The sequence below is a fragment of the Caretta caretta genome, chromosome 4, assembly GCF_965140235.1.
Source record: "Caretta caretta isolate rCarCar2 chromosome 4, rCarCar1.hap1, whole genome shotgun sequence".
NCBI classification, from domain to species: domain Eukaryota; kingdom Metazoa; phylum Chordata; order Testudines; family Cheloniidae; genus Caretta; species Caretta caretta.
Genome location: NC_134209.1, coordinates 146,082,726 through 146,099,887, shown reverse-complemented (window position 1 = coordinate 146,099,887; position 17,162 = coordinate 146,082,726). Strand labels below are relative to the sequence as shown.

The 17,162-nt window shown below is 46.7% G+C and overlaps 1 protein-coding gene across 3 annotated transcripts in view; it reads right to left on the bottom strand.

Moving 5' to 3' along the window:
• Positions 1 to 17,162, bottom strand: part of PTPRA (protein tyrosine phosphatase receptor type A) — a 262,183-nt gene that overhangs the window by 101,572 nt on the left and 143,449 nt on the right. The window lies entirely within an intron of this gene.

Here is a 17,162-nt window from a genome sequence, read left to right as displayed (position 1 = left end):
ACCTAGTGACAGAGGATGTGGAAAAAGCTAATGTACTCAATGCTTTTTTTGCCTCTGTCTTCACTAACAAGGTCAGCTCCCAGACTGCTGCGCTGGGCATCACAAAATGGGGAAGAGATGGCCAGCCCTCTGTGGAGATAGAGGTGGTTAGGGACTATTTAGAAAAGCTGGACGTGCACAAGTCCATGGGGCCGGACGAGTTGCACCCGAGAGTGCTGAAGGAATTGGCGGCTGTGATTGCAGAGCCATTGGCCATTATCTTTGAAAACTCATGGCGAACCGGGGAAGTCCCGGATGACTGGAAAAAGGCTAATGTAGTGCCAATCTTTAAAAAAGGGAAGGAGGAGGATCCTGGGAACTACAGGCCAGTCAGCCTCACCTCAGTCCCTGGAAAAATCATGGAGCAGGTCCTCAAAGAATCAATCCTGATGCACTTGCATGAGAGGAAAGTGATCAGGAACAGCCAGCATGGATTCACCAAGGGAAGGTCATGCCTGACTAATATAATCGCCTTTTATGATGAGATTACTGGTTCTGTGGATGAAGGGAAAGCAGTGGATGTATTGTTTCTTGACTTTAGCAAAGCTTTTGACACGGTCTCCCACAGTATTCTTGTCAGCAAGTTAAGGAAGTATGGGCTGGATGAATGCACTATAAGATGGGTAGAAAGCTGGCTAGATTGTCGGGCTCAACGGGTAGTGATCAATGGCTCCATGTCTAGTTGGCAGCCGGTATCAAGTGGAGTGCCCCAAGGGTCGGTCCTGGGGCCGGTTTTGTTCAATATCTTCATAAATGATCTGGAGGATGGTGTGGATTGCACCCTCAGCAAATTTGCGGATGATACTAAACTGGGAGGAGTGGTAGATATGCTGGAGGGGAGGGATAGGATACAGAAGGACCTAGACAAATTGGAGGATTGGGCCAAAAGAAATCTGATGAGGTTCAATAAGGATAAGTGCAGGGTCCTGCACTTAGGATGGAAGAATCCAATGCACCGCTACAGACTAGGGACCGAATGGCTAGGCAGCAGTTCTGCGGAAAAGGACCTAGGGGTGACAGTGGACGAGAAGCTGGATATGAGTCAGCAGTGTGCCCTTGTTGCCAAGAAGGCCAATGGCATTTTGGGATGTATAAGTAGGGGCATAGCGAGCAGATCGAGGGACGTGATCGTTCCCCTCTATTCGACATTGGTGAGGCCTCATCTGGAGTACTGTGTCCAGTTTTGGGCCCCACACTACAAGAAGGATGTGGATAAATTGGAGAGGGTCCAGTGAAGGGCAACAAAAATGATTAGGGGTCTAGAACACATGACTTATGAGGAGAGGCTGAGGGAGCTGGGATTGTTTAGCCTGCAGAAGAGAAGAATGAGGGGGGATTTGATAGCTGCTTTCAACTACCTGAAAGGGGGTTCCAAAGAGGATGGCTCTAGACTGTTCTCAATGGTAGCAGATGACAGAACGAGGAGTAATGGTCTCAAGCTGCAGTGGGGGAGGTTTAGATTGGATATTAGGAAAAACTTTTTCACTAGGAGGGTGGTGAAACACTGGAATGCGTTACCTAGGGAGGTGGTAGAATCTCCTTCCTTAGAGGTTTTTAAGGTCAGGCTTGACAAAGCCGTGGCTGGGATGATTTAACTGGGAATTGGTCCTGCTTCGAGCAGGGGGTTGGACTAGATGACCTTCAGGGGTCCCTTCCAACCCTGATATTCTATGATTCTATAAACAGGTTATGTGGGCACCCAACAGTAGGATCTAGACATCCTAGGCTTGGTTTACACTACAGAGTCAGGTCGATATAAAGCAGCTTACGTCAACCTAATTATGTCAGTGTCTACACTACAATGCTACTTCCACTGAAGTAAGTGGCCCACTATACCAACATAATCATTCCACCTCCATGAGAGGCGTAGCACTTATGTTGATGTAGTTAGGACGACACTGTCTATGTAGACACATTATTGACACTGGCTGTCAGCTCTGAATGGAGCCCCTCCCACAGCTGGCTCCAGTGCTGACAGCCTGAGGTGTCAGCCCAGAGCCCTCCCGATAGTTGGGGGGGGGGGGGGGGGGACAAGAACTGTGATTCCCTGCACTGACAGTTGAGGCTGTCAGCCCCAGGGCTGCCAGGCTCCAGCTGTCAGTGTCCCACAATGACCCACGTCAGTCAGTGGAAGCTCTCTTGGTGAGGATGCATACCACCAACAGAAGCAGCAAGTGTGGACATGAACCACCACTTTAATGACTGCAGTGGCTGTATGTCAACTTAACTTAAATCGACTTAATTCTGTAGGGGTATACAAGCCCCTAGTTAAGACCCAGATCAGAAAACTAGACCCACAGAGTGCACCAGAAATAGCCACTTATTTTATTTTAATGCATGAGAATCAATTCTGACTCACCTACTCAGCCCCATAATAAGGAAGGGATGCAGGCAACTCGGCCAGAGCGCACAAAGGGTATCAGTAGTAACTCCAAGAACAGGGCCCATCTCTCCGAACTCCCAGTACAGTACTACTGGACCAAGCTGCCTCCCTAACGATGCTCATAGTTTATGTTTTTAACATTCTCAGTCTTCGACACTCGCTCTGTGCTGCTGCTTTTCTGTGCAGTGCTTTGAGATTAGCAAAAGGTGCACTACAAAGTCACAGGAATGTACCCAAGCCAAGACGTTCAATTCAGACATCTTCACAAGCAGCAGAGCCCAGATATGGCCCTGTTTTCATGTTACAGTCTATGCCAGATGGACCAGATACATTGGACAGATGCTCAGGGAAGCTGGAAGCACTTTTTCTACAAAAAACTCCCATTGGGAATGGGCACCCTTCCCACTGACGATGAAAGGGTTAAAGCTAAGCCACAGTATCTCCACTCCCTCTCCTGCATGCCCCCTGCAAGCACAGTGACGTACAAGCTTTGGCACCAACAGATGACATAGGTTGCCCAACTGACCCAGTTTGTAAGAACGAGATCAATAAGGACAAAAAATTTCATTTTCTTCCACCCACCCCCCGCATTAGCCAAGGTGCATTTTTCACATTGTTCACATCACTTTACAATCATATACAGCTTCATTCGACCCATTTACAAAAAGTGTTTAGGCCATATATAGTCAGTGGTCTTGGAGGGAGAATGGCATTCACCATGGCCTGAAAGCATAAATTTACACTGCATTGCCAAGAGGCAGCATAAATTGACTCCTCTAAAACTGGTTGCCAAACTTTTATCTTCCCCTCATTGTTAATTTACAATGAAGCAGAAGAATTAGATGATAAAGGGCTATACAAGGCACTACTGGAAAGCTGTGCCTTAGCACCTCAGTTGTGACTATAAGATCAATGCTGGCTATTACATATGACAAGGGGGTTGAAATGCCTGTGGGCCTGATTCTGATTTCACACCAATTTTATATCCATGTCATCCCCAAGACCTCCCTGCAGTTATTCCTGATTTACACTGGTGAGACAGAAAGTAGAATTTGATTCTATCTATCTATATGAAATATTCAATAACATGTTCTGGTATGATATGGGAACTGACTTCTTAAGGGGCCAATGAACAACTGTTCTGTTTATATTTTCTAGTTCTTTATTCAGTCTAGATTTAAAGGTCCTCAAATCAGATTTAAAGGAATCTAAAACTAGTGACACTCCACTTGGGAGACTGTATCATGATGTAAATAATGCAGCAGAGAGGACAGGAATTTCAGAACGTTGTTTAAAATGGTAGTAGTTTATAAGCCTAAAACACATTGTTTTGTAACTCCCTGAATACATGGAGAGCTGTGAATCATTGGGCCAATGATCTTGGAGAGAAAAAGCTGCAAGATAAGAGGAAATGTCTTTCAAAATGGTTATGAAGAAATCTATCTACAAACAATATTTGAGAGTCTTAGTACTTTAAATTATCGAACAAAATTATAGGTCTGCTGCTAGGATGTAGCTACATAGAGACACTACCACACTAGCTTACCAAGACCACATTATCATGTGTAAGAAAAAGACTGGACTCCAAAAGTAACAGATTGTTTCATTAATCCCAGATGTCAAAGTTTAAAATTCCATTCTACTATTTAGTGATTTTGCCATTTGTTTACTTAGAGCATCTCTCTCATGAGACTATGGAAAACAGGCTGATCAATTTCCCCTTGGTTTCTAGTCCGTTTCACTTTCTGGCTGTCATGTACTAAGGCCATGCAGCAATGTCTGGGTTGTAAGCTCTCATGTTAATTTGCTTAAAAGGAAAAAGAAATCATGGGACTGTTTCCACTGGCCTTAAGGTTTTTACAGATCTTAAACATGGAGCCAAATTTGACTTGACAGTGTACCCTTGAATATGGAGAAATATTTAATCGTGTGCAAATGAAGAAAGAGGATTAAGATACGTTTTTCAAAACTATCTGAAACGTAAGTTAGGAAGTACTTCTGGATGAGAGTGGTTGTGGGGTGGAATATGAGCAGAGAACAAACAGCATCCCTTCTCTTCCTTACACCAGCACAAGTGAGGAGGAATACCACAGGCATCAGTGGGATTTCACCAGCATAAGTGAGAAAATTCAGGCCCATGTTATTCTGGTAATTCATCTCCTTTTCTGCAGACACTAACTAGCACAGCTGTCAGAAACCTGACCTTGAAACATGTGTGTCTCATTTTCAGAATGCTCTGTCTTAACATGCCTGGACCCAAATGAGGTCCCTTGAGACCTCTCTCTTTAGAATAGGAAATGAGAGATGGAAGTGCCCACTAAGTGTGTCTCAGCTTCTGGCATTCAGAACAAGAGGAAATAAAAGGCCTATGTTAGTGCATCAATCCTCACCAAAATAAAAAGGGACATTTCAGTTCTCAAACCTCTATTAAAAAAAAAAAACAATGTGCAGGTATTCAGATGTGCAATAAAACGTGAAATTGTGTGTAATGTTCCAGGAACAGATATGTTTACACACATCTTAAGTCAGACAGGAAGCGGGGGGGTCAGAATAGGGGGAGCAAGGGTGCCATGCGTCCCCCTCCCCCCACCACTTTTTGCCGACCATAAGGGTGAGTGGTGTGGGGGAGGAGCAGAGAGGAACGAGTGGGGAGCTTTGAGGGGAAATGGCGGAGTGGGGTCTCGGGGAAAGGGGTGGCCAGGGGGTGAGGGTTCGGGGAGAAGGGGTTGCGCGGAGGTGAGGGCAGGGCCACGGATCGGGTGCTGCTGGCCTGCCCCCCCCACCCCACTTTTAGGGACCGTCTGCCATTCCTGAAGGAAAGTCAACCCCAGCTGTCTGCAGACTGCTTTTGCTGCCTCCTATACCACTTTGGGCTACCTCCACTATACAACTGAGCCATCAGAACACTGCATTAAACTACAAGTCAGCTCCTAACTTCTGTAGGACAACTCACATGAATAAGGACTACACAGTCACATGATTCAAAAAGCTTTCTCGGAACAAGTACACAGCAGCTGACACCATGCCCAGCAAGGTTCCAAAAAATTAAGTGCTGGCACTCTCCCAAGCTCTGCCCACAACTCAAGCTCCACCCAACCACAATGACAAAATGAGATGCCACTCACAGTGGGCTGTGCAGATCTTCAAATGTAATAATCCCAACATACTTTGATCCACAATAGTTAGCCATGTTCATATTTAAATTACTACCACCAGGCTGCAGCTTAGCTACCCCCCTGAGAAGAATGGGATAAGCCACACCTTTCTCAGAACTCTTATTTCCAAGTGTCTGCAGACTCCAGCAGACATTGCCAGACTGGTACACCCTCTTCATATTCTGAAGGTTTTCTTAGTAAATATAACAGCTAGGCATTTTTAAATTTAAAATTAGATTTTCGAGTAATGGAAGCAGCATCCAGAAAAAAAAAATTAGCCTCGCAATGAGCCACTGTGACCTATTCCAATGCAACTCCTGATACCTAATCTCTCACTGGTTTCCTCACTACAATTAGCAACAATCCACATTATTTTCCAGGTTTCAGGGTGGTAGCTGTGTTAGTCTGTATCAGCAAAAATAACAAGGACTCCTTGTGGCACTTTAGAGACTAACATTTATTTGGGCATAAGCTTTTGTGGACTAAACCCCACTTCATCAGATTCATGGAGTGGAACATACAGTAGGGAGATATAAATACACAGCATATGAAAAGATTGGAGTTGCCTTACCAAGTAGTGGTGGGGGGGGGTGTCAGTGCTAACGAGCCAATTCAATTTAACTTGGAAGTAGGCGATTCTCAACAGGTGACAAGGAGGAGTGGATTTATTATTATTTTCCAGGATTTTTAACAAAAGTAAACAAGAATTTATATGAAATGGAGATGGAAGACAAACATTTACATTATGTATTTTGCTGTCAGGAAGCATTTCTAGATTAAATTTTCCTTTTCAAAACTGAAAAGTAAGAAATCTGCAACAAACCCCACCCTCACCAATCCACATTTCACTCCCAACTATTCCTGTACCATTACCTTCTAATAGCTTAATACTGAAAAGGAACAAAATAAAAATAACTAATCAACTGCCTACATTCTGCTTTTGTTCCCCATTGAAAAAAAACAGTTACTCACTTTCTCGTAACTGTTGCTCTTCGCGATGTGGTGTCCATGTCCATTCCAAGCAGGTGTGTGCATGCCACGTGCACACCAGCAGGAAGATTTCCCCCCTAGCAGCGTCCGTAGAGTTGGCCTGGGCACCCCCTGGGGTGACGCCTAATATCGGGCCCCGCCGATCCCCCACCCCCTCAATTCCTTCTTGCCGACATTCCAACAGAGGGGTAGGAGGGTGGGTATTGGAATGGACATGAACAACACATCTCGAAGAACAGTTACGAGAAAGTGAGTAACCGTTTTTTCTTCGAGTGATTGTTCATGTTCATTCCAAGCAGTTGATTCACAAGCCAGAGCTCAGCAGGTGGGGTCAGAGTTATCCACAGAAAAGAGCACGACTCTCCCAAAAGCCGCATCATCCCTGGACTGTTGTGTAATTGAATAGTGCGACGTAAATGTATGTATCGAGGACCACGTAGCTGCCCTGCAAATTTCCTGAATAGGGACTTGTGTCAGGAATGCCGCAGAGGAGGTCTGGGCCCTGGTAGAGTGAGCGGTTATCTGCAGAGTGGGCTCCTTTGCCAGGGTATAGCACTCCCTAATGCAGGACGTTATCCATGACAATATGCGTTGATAGGATAGCAGGAGGCCCTTCATTCTGTCCGCCACAGCTACGAAGAGTTGGACGGACTTCCGGAACGACTTAGTTCTCTCTATATAGAAGCCTAAGGCCCTACGCACATCCAGTGAGTGCAGCCTGCGCTCCCTATCGGAGGAGTACGGTTTGGGATAAAACACTGGGAGGAAGATGTCCTGGGTCATGTGAAAATGGGAGATGACCTTTGGGAGAAAAGCCGGATGAGGCCTGAGCTGAACCTTATCCTTATGAAAAATTGTGCAAGGGGGCTCAGAAGTGAGGGCCCTAAGCTCCGAAACCCGTCGAGCCAAGGTAATTGCCACGAGGACCACGACCTTGAATGAGAGAGATAAAAAGGAGCAGGTGGCCAGAGGCTCAAATGGCGGGCCTGTAAGCCTGGAGAGGACTAAATTGAGGTCCCAGGCAGGGACAGGCTGACGTGTGTGTGGGAAGAGCCTGTCCAAACCCTTGAGAAAACAACTGACCATAGAGTTTGCAAAGACCGAGAGACTGTCTGAACCCGGATGGAAGGCGGAGATAGTGGCCAAGTGGACCCTTACTGATGACCAGGACAAGTCTTGATGCTTTAGGTGAAGGACGTAGTCCAGTATAAACGGTATGGAGTCGAGGAGCGGCGATTATGTTGCTCCGCCCAAATGGAGAACCTTTTCCACTTGACCAGTTAAGTAGCCCTGGTGGAGGGCTTTCTACTACCTAGGAGGACTTGTCTGACCTGGTCCGAACAAGACAGCTCTGTGGCATTTAGCCATGACACATCCAGGCTGTAAGGTGGAGTGACTCCAGATTCGGGTGCCGGAATCAGCCCTGGTCCTGCATGATAAGGTCAGGGACCAGCGGTAAGGTGAGTGGGGTCGCTATGGACATTTCCAGGAGCGAGGTGAACCAGTGCTGACGCAGCCATGCCGGCACTATTAGTATGACTCGGGCCTGGTCCCTGCGGATCTTGAGGAGCACCCTGTGGACTAGGGGGACGGGTGGGAAAGCATACAGCAAGCAGCCCTCCAATGAGAGAAGGAAGGTGTCCCTGATGGACCCCGAGCCGTGGCTCCTGAGAGAACAGAATGTCTGACATTTCTTGTTGCCCGGAGTGGCAAACAAGTCTATCTGGGGAGAGCCCCAGAACCGGAAGATTGAGCTCACCATGTCTGGCCAAAGGGACCACTCGTGGCCATTGAAGGTCCGGCTGAGGCTGTCTGCCAGCGTGTTTCGCACCCCCGGGAGGTATGAAGCCTGCAGGTGGATCAAGTGCTCTATGCAGAAGTCCCACAGTGCAAGGGCTTCTCGGCACAGGGGAGAGGAGCGTGCACCCCCGTTTGTTGATATAAAACGTCGCCAAGGTGTTGTCCGTGAGGATTGAAACATCTGCCCATTATGTGCGTTTTGAAAGCATAGCATGCCAGACGCACTGCCCTCAGCTCTTTGACATTGATGTGAAGAGTGAGGTCCACCAGAAACCAGAGGCCTTGGCTCTTGAGGTCCCCTAGGCGAGCCCCCCAACCCAGATCCAAGGCGTCTGACACCAAGGTGAACAAGGGCTGAGGGCTGGCAAAAGGCACCCTGCGCAAACCATTCGAGGGTCGAGCCACCATAGGAGGGAGTCCAGTATCAGGCGGGGTAGGATTATGACCCTGTCCAATGCATCTCTGGCTGGTCGGTACACCGACACCGGCCAAGACTGGAGTGGACGCAGCCTGAGCCTGGCATGCTGCACCACGTATGTGCAGGAGGCCATGTGTCCCAGCAGCTTTAGACAGTTTCTTGCCAACTTCATGGGGAACCGTCTGAGGCTCTGTATGATGTCCTGAAGTGAGCGAAACCTGGCCTCCGGGAGGTACGCCCTGGCTTGGTTAGAGTCCAGGATCGCGCCTATGAACTCTATCCTCTGCACCGGGGACAGAATAGATTTCTCTTCGTTCAGGAGGAGACCTAAGTTGAGGAAGGTCCTCCTTATAAACTCGACCTGAGCCTCCACCTGGGCCCTCGAGCAACCTTTGATCAGCCAGTCATCGAGGTATGGAAAAACCTGTATCTGACGCTTGCGCAGGAATGCTGCAACGACTACCATGCATTTTGTGAATACTCGGGGGTCAGTCGACAGTCCAAACAGGAGGACGGCAAATTGGTAGTGGCCTCTGTTCACCATGAATCTGAGGTAGCGTCTGTGATATGTGACTATTACAACATGAAAATACGCGTCCTTCAAGTTGAGGGAGGAGTACCAGTCTCCTGGATCCAGTGAGGGGATAACGGAGGTTAGTGAGAGCATGCACAACTTGAGAGTTTCTTTACGTACTTGTTGAGCTGATGCAGGTCCAGTATGGGTCTGAGGCCACCTTGGCCTTCGGTATGAGCAAATACTGGGAGTAGAAACCCTTGCCCCATAGCTCCTGAGGAACCTTCTCCACTGCCCCTACCGAGAGGAGGGACTGCACCTCTTGAATTAGAGGTTGCTTGGGAGAGGGGTCCCTGAAGAGGAATGGGGAAAGGGGTTGGGGGGGAAAGAAGCTACAGAATTGGATGGAATATCAGCTCTCTACCGTGCGGAGCACCCATCAGTCTGAAGTAATTCGAGACCAGGCATGGTAGTAAAGGGATAGATAGGACGAAAAAGTAAGATGGGAAGGATCCAAAAGTCGTATTGGCAAGCACCGTACCCTCAAAAGGGTGGTCTAGAGCCCTGTGGGGCCCTAGGCTGGACCGAGCTTTGTCCAGAGGGAGGGCCTTGCCTCCTCCGAGTGCTCCTGTTCTGCCTACGCGGAGCATCCTGGCAGTTTTGGGGTTGGTAAGGATGAGGGGCAGGTTGAGGCCTAAAATGTCTGCGCTTGGTAGCAGGCGTGTGAAGCCCCAGTGAACGAAGGGTAGCCCTTGAGTCCTTCAAGCTGTGAAGTCTCTTATCAGTCTTCTCGGAGAAGAGAGCTACACCCTTGAAGGGAAGGTCTTGAATGGTCTGCTGGACCTCGTGGGGAAGACGAGAGACCTGTAGCCAGGAGCCTCTCCTCATAACCACCCCATGGCCAAAGTGCGGGAGGCCGCATCCGCTGTGTCCAAGGCCACCTGCAAAGACGCTCAGGAGACCAGTTTCTCCTCCTCCACGAGTGCAGAGAACTCTCCCAAGCTTCCTGGGGCAGATGTTCTGTAAACTTAGCGATAGACAAGCAGGTGTTATGTCCGTAGCAGCTTACTATGGCCTGTTGGTTGGCTATATGAAGTTGTAGGCCTGCTGTCGAGTAGACCTTCTGGCCAAACAGGTCCAGTTTCTTGGCATCCCTGTTTTTAGGGGTGGAGCCTTGAAACCCTTGACGTTCTCTCTGATTAGCCATGTTGACCAAAGAGTCCAGAGGAGGGTGGGTGTAAAGATGTTCATACCTTCTAGAGGAAACAAAGTAGCGGCGCTCGGATTTCTTGGCCATAGGTACCAGAGAAGCAGGAGTTTGCCACAAGGTCTTAGATGTTTCTGTTATTGACTTGATAAATGGCAGTGCAACCCTGGATGGGCCGGAGGGAGACAGGATGTCTATGACAGGGTCTAAATCCTCTCCCACCTCCTCTGCCTGAATCCCCAGGCTTTGGGCGGCCCGGGTATGGTTGGTGACTGCGCCGGGACCAGGACCTTCTGGTCCGCGATCTGCTAGATCGAGCCGAGTCTACCTCCGACTCGGAAGTCTCCGAATAAGACTACCATGGAGGAGCAGTCCCCTGGGTCGCCAACGAACGACGACTCAATTCCGGGGAGCGGTGTGCTTCCTGCGCTGTGTAGGAGGTGCCGGAGATGGAGACCGATGAGCCATCGTGGTTGGCTTACCCCTGGAGCGGAACAGGGGGCATGCGGTCACCAGAGATTTGTCCCTCCCTTCGGGGGAGGACGGCACCAGGAGGCACATCAGGTCCATTGCCACCTCGAACGCCTCCCATGTTGATGGTGGTTGTATGTCCACCAGATGGTCCAGGGACCGAGGAAGGTTCGGACTCGACTGGACCCCAGCTGGGGAAGGAGTCGACGAAACCCTGGGTGGAAGTGAGGCAAAGGCGGTCTGTGCTGAGCCACTCACAGACGGCGCCAGCCGCTTAGGCTTCGAGGGGGGTGATCGGTCCCTCACCAGCCTCCTCTTCTTTACCAGCACCGGAGATGGAGAATGGTGCCGAACCGAGGCCAACGCCCTACGTCCCGAGTAGTGGGCGGTGCCGGTAGGCTTTAGAGTCCTTAGCTGGGCCCATTTCGCGTGCCGTTGGTGCCAGAGTGCTGCGCACCGAAGAGGACATGCTCAGTGCCAGGTCGTTGGGTCCCGGGTCGGATTGCGGTCTCAGAGCCGCCTCCATGAGCAGGAGTTTTAGTCTCTGCTCTCTGTCCTTAAGGGTTCTTGGGTGGAAACCCTTGCAAATGCAGCACCTGTCCTATTGGTGAGTCTCACCAAGGCACCGCAGGCAGGACAAGTGAGGATCACTCTTGGGCATAAACCTTCCACAGGACTCTCAGAGTTTAAACCCTGGAGACCCGGGCATATCTCCGAAGAGGAAACGAACTATCTAACCAAACACTGCTAACTATATGACAAGTATAACTATAGAGAAAAACTATTTACACTAAGAACAAAGACACTGCTAAGGCGCTTGCTGTAAGAGCGAGCAAAGTTCCAGCTAGCCATCATGGGTGGTAAGAAGGAACTGAGGGGGTGAGGGGTTGGCGGGGCCCGATATTAGGTGCCACCCCAGGGGGTGCCCAGGCCAACCCTACGGACGCTGCTAGGGGAAAAATCTTCCGGCTGGCGTGCACACGTCGCATGCACACCTGCTTGGAATGGACATGAACAATCACTCGAAGAAGAACCCCACCTTGTCAGAACAAGTCTGTTCCTTCAGGGGTTTCCTTTTCTTAAATTAGTTCCATTACTCCTAATTATACCCCCCTATTGTGACACCCAAATTAATCCACTCCTAAATACAGGGAGAGCTGGGGATCCAATTCAACAGCATTTAAGTACATGCTAAAGTCAATGAAATTTTAGCACATAATTAAAGTTAAGCATATGCTCAAGTTCCATCCTAAATGAGGACTACACTTCTGAACGTGTTTTAGGAATTTCTCTCTCTTTCTCTCCTTTTAACACAGTCAGAACTATGTGATTGGTAATGTAACCAATTCCATGCCTACAGACAAATCACACACCTTGGGAGCTGGGACTAGAACCTGGTCATTCAGTCCCCCCCAAAGGAAAAAATACAAACAAAAACAAAAACACAGGTTTCTACCCCTGGAACAAAAGGAGAACTCCCTATTCCCTTCCCTAGTCAGCAAAGGACTTAAGCACATGCTTAACCTAAAACCTATGCTTAAGACCCAATTAAGCACATGCTTAAATGCTTTGTTGACTGGGGATGAACTGCTGAATCAGGGCATGAAAGGGAAGGGGGCCTGAATCTCCCCTCTTACTCCTACAGCTGCTGCATCCAGGTCAGTGGTGAAGTACATTGGTGGAACAGCTTGCGAGGCTGCTATCCATCCTACAGCTGATGTGTGGAATAGAAGAGGACTTATTGCTAACGAGGCTGGTAGTCTTTCACCAATTAGATAAAATTCACGTTGAAACACCACAATTGTTTAAAAATTTAATATTAGTTCCAGCATATCCAGATCTACAGTAAAGTCTCTGCTCTTCCTAAAGTGCTTTCTTTTTTATAAACCTCCTCTTTCCCTTTGTTTAACTTCCATGCATGTGTACATATTATAGCACACAAGCTTTGCTATTGTTAAGGCGGACTGTATATAAGGTTGTATACATATATACGTGTGCACACAAAATATTTTGCACAGGAGTTTAAAATGAAGCATTCAAGAAAATAGGAAACACAAAAGTAGAAAGGAAAGTTGGGACAGGAAAATGCAGCTGGTCTCTCCTCAATGTGTCTTGTGCTTTTAGCTGTTAGGTACAGCAAGAAGTCAATTACACAGCAGTCAGCGGCTTTGGAGTCACAGCCAGCATATCCACCAAGCACAATGCCCACCCCAAATCATTTGTTGCTAGGTGGTGGGAGTGAAGGAGTACTGAGGCCCAACAAACAAGTACAAATGGCTTGGCAAGAACTCTACTCTCTGAACTTTTCAGTATTGAATTTTATTAATCCTTTATGCTCTTACAAGCACCGTAATGGGTAATATCCATGAAGCCTGAGACCTATTTGAGCATCCCCCTCAAAAAGGATAAAGAAACAGAAAGAGGCCTAGAGAAGGGCAATGGAAATATCAGTGGTGTGGAAAGACTTCCATGTAAGGTGAGAAAGGTTAGGGCTGTTTAATTGGAGAATTAAAGAAGGGACATTAGAGAAAGATAAAATAATGAAAGATATTGTAAAGGTCCATCAGACTCTCCCTTCTTCTCATGATATGAGAACAAGAGGATATTCAATAAAGGCAACAGATTTAAAACCAATCCATGGAAATACACTTTTCTTTAAATATAATGTGCCCATTAAACTCGTAACCTTGAGATCTCATTTAGGCTAAGATCTTAAAAGGATTCAGAAAAGGTTTAGACATTTATATGGACAATATCATCCACACTTTCCTGGGATACAAAATTTAGAAGGGATATAAATCCTCATACTTCAGGATATAAGCTGATGGGGGTCAGGAAGAAACTTCCCCTGTGGGCAAGTTAATCCATAATTGTTTGATATGGGGTTTCTCGGACTTTCCTCTGAAGCAGCTGGGCCTGTGACTTGCCCTGAAAAATAGATCATTGGTGGGCCTTTATATTATGGGGCTGATCACTATTTGTTTTCAATTGTGTTTAGATGTCCCAACCAATATTCAGGGTTCCATTACAAACACATAGTAAGAGACTGTCCCGTGCCCCAAATACAATCTAAACAAATAGACAAGATAGGCAAACAGTAGGATAAAGTATTATTAACCTCCATTTATAGACGGGGAACTGAGGCACAGAGATGAAGGACGAGATTTTCAAAAGGTATTTAGGTGCCTAAGCTGCAAACAGATGCTTAAGGTGCTTTTGAAAATCCCACCAGCAAGTTAGGTGAATAACACCCACTGATTTCAATAGGAGTTAGGTGCCTAACCTTTAAGCACTACTGGTCTTTTTCCCCTTCCAATTTTCATCAAAATCAATACAGTTCTGCTCACTGATACCTAGAATATTTCTGGACTTTCGGAATTGATTGGATGTGGTGTTCACAAGTTCACGTTACAAACAGAGAAATGCCATCAAGTAGAGTGAAGAACTTACATTGCTCAGTAAACAAGTTTCCAAATGTTTTCCTCACACAGATCACTTCTTCAGATAAACAACATTTCCTCTCCCAACCTGCCCCACACCTACAGTACCCTGCAGTAACAAGAGAGCCCAGTGACATGAAAAGGTAATTTTAGGACCTGATTAAGGACTTGGGTGTAAACAAAGTGGTTTAAAAGTGATGGGTGCAGTCAGTTATTACTTATTTCACATCTGGGCTGTGTATTCCCCCTCCCTAGGTGTGGGACTTCATGTTTATTTGCAATGAATCTCCCCATAGTGCCTGTAGCCTCCACCACACTCACTCTCTCCAGAGCATGTGGCGTGCGGATGCTTCTTTGGGCTTGCTTTTGCACAGCAAGGTGGAACACCAATTGGATTGTTCCCTTGTGGGGCACCAGACATACACTGTGCAAAGAGAGGGGGTTGTTTGTTTTTAAGTAGCTTACTCAGTTAAAGAGCCTCTGGAAACTGAGAGGATTCTGGACTGAGCTACAACTACCAGGAAGCAGCACTTCTTGAAAATGTGTGCAACTCCTCCATGGAGCATTTGGAAGCATTCCCTGAGCCATTGCAAGAGAACCTTCAGGATAAAATAATGATCTCCAATGCCACCTTGCTCATGAGCTTAGGGTCCTACAATCATGTGGGAAACACTGGGGCCAAAGGCACTTGACTGGCAGATCATCATTGTTTATAGCACAATCACACCCATAGGCCCCAACCAGATCAGTGCCACGTAAGTGCTGCGCAGACTAGTAAGAAACAGTTCCTGCTATGAAGAGCTCACAACCTGAATTTGTTCTGTCTCAGTCATGAAGCATGATACACCTCTTATTATGATGAAGAGCCTCACAAAGGAATGGAATGTTTAAAAAGGACACCAGTGCAAATCCTTTCAGGACTTGTATGGTTCCCCCCCAAAATGGTCATGGTTCAGGACCAGGAAAAAAAAAAGTTAATTTCATATATTTTTTTTAAAAAAGTTGTTGTTCCATGTCTGTGTCCCCGAGACCAGAGGCCTTGGCAGACCAACAAGTAAAAGGAAAAAGTTGTAAATAATGCCGCTTTGTACTACGACACTTCAGAGTCACGGAGACTTCTTGATGTTCCTTTGTCTATGGTGACATTTAGCCATGTGCAGAAGGACAGCACAAGGTCTATGCTGCATTTCATTATGATTTGTATTATCATAGCACCTACGAGCCTTAGTTATAGACCACACCCTGTTGTGCTAAGTGCTGTACAAACAGAACAAAGTCACATTTTAAGCCCTTAAAACAGGCTGGCAAAATAAGTGGGCCTTGAGTGGTACACTGGCATTCTACACTAGGGTGAATTTCACATTTCGAGAATAGGGCTTTTACAGCACTTTACTCCACAGTTGGTCATTCCCCACCCCCTTATTGCTACAGACACTTAATATACAGGACTTGGTCTGAAATCCTTTGGAGATTAAAATCATACATCATACAGTGAAAACTATTTTAAACAACCACCCTAGGGACCAACAAAAAACAGTGCCCAGCAGAGATTATCTTTAATTAAAGGTCAAATAAAACTGTTTCATACCTTGGGGGAAATGTTTGAAAACAGTCACTGCAAAAGAGAAAGTGTTCAGCCTATCAGAGGTTTCACCATACTATGTCGTCTTCCCAAGAGACTCATTTGGGGTCTGATTCAGAGCACACTGAAGTCACTAGAAAGATTTACTGAATTAAATAAGGTTTGGGTCAGGCCTTTTGGCTGGCACTCTGGAAATACAACAGCCTTTGAAGAGTTAATATATTCCCCTTTGAAGCAAAGTAGCATAATTTCCACCACCATCCACACAGAAAGAGTTTTTTCTCCAAGGAGCTTACTCGAGATCAGTAGAGTTTGTTCGGGTTTTTTGGTTTTGTGCCTATGGATATTTTTAAGCCTCCCTGCTTGACATTAGCTGGCAATTTCAGTGTTACAGACCACACCTGTGCAGAGATGAGCCCAGTGTGAACTTGGATGCCCCATTGAAGCCCAACAGCCTCCTGTGGGCTAGGCTAGCAGCTGTAGAGTGGAAGACTCGTTACATGTGATCAGTCATTTTGGGGGAAATTTGCATTATGCACAATATGTGGTTGAGCTTTCATCTAGCAGATGTAAACCTCCCCATCAACTTGAATTCAGTAGGGGAAGCAGCAGTAGAAATATGGAGTTGGGTGCTTTTCCTGTAACAAGCATCATCATGAAACTTTGCTTTTCATGTTTCCCTCCACAGTGAAGCAACTAGGGGCCTTTCCTTTCTTTGACTGTAAGTATTAAAAAGGTGGTGTGAGAGCAATAAACTAGTCTGAAGCTTGCAGCTAGTACCTACTCAGCTGAAGGCAGCTATTCATTAATAGTTGAGAGGTTATTTATCACCTGGATTTAGATCATAATCTGGAAAGGATTTTTGTTTTATTTTTATGAAGGAGCTTGGTCTAGTAATTGGAATAAGGCACGCGGAAGCAGGGAATTATTTTCATAGCTTTGCTGCAGAAAGTGCAGGAGCTGCATATGTTGCCGATTCAGTACACGTCATGCTTTTCTTTGAGTTGTTACTGATTCAGTGGTATTTGGGGTGCTATGCTGTGGGAGGTGCTGTCTTCCAGATTTCATGCAGTTCTAAATTATGCAACCTTCCTAACCTTGCATTAAACACAGAATTTTGAATTTAAGGCATTGGACTCCAACTCCTTCTGATATTTCACTTT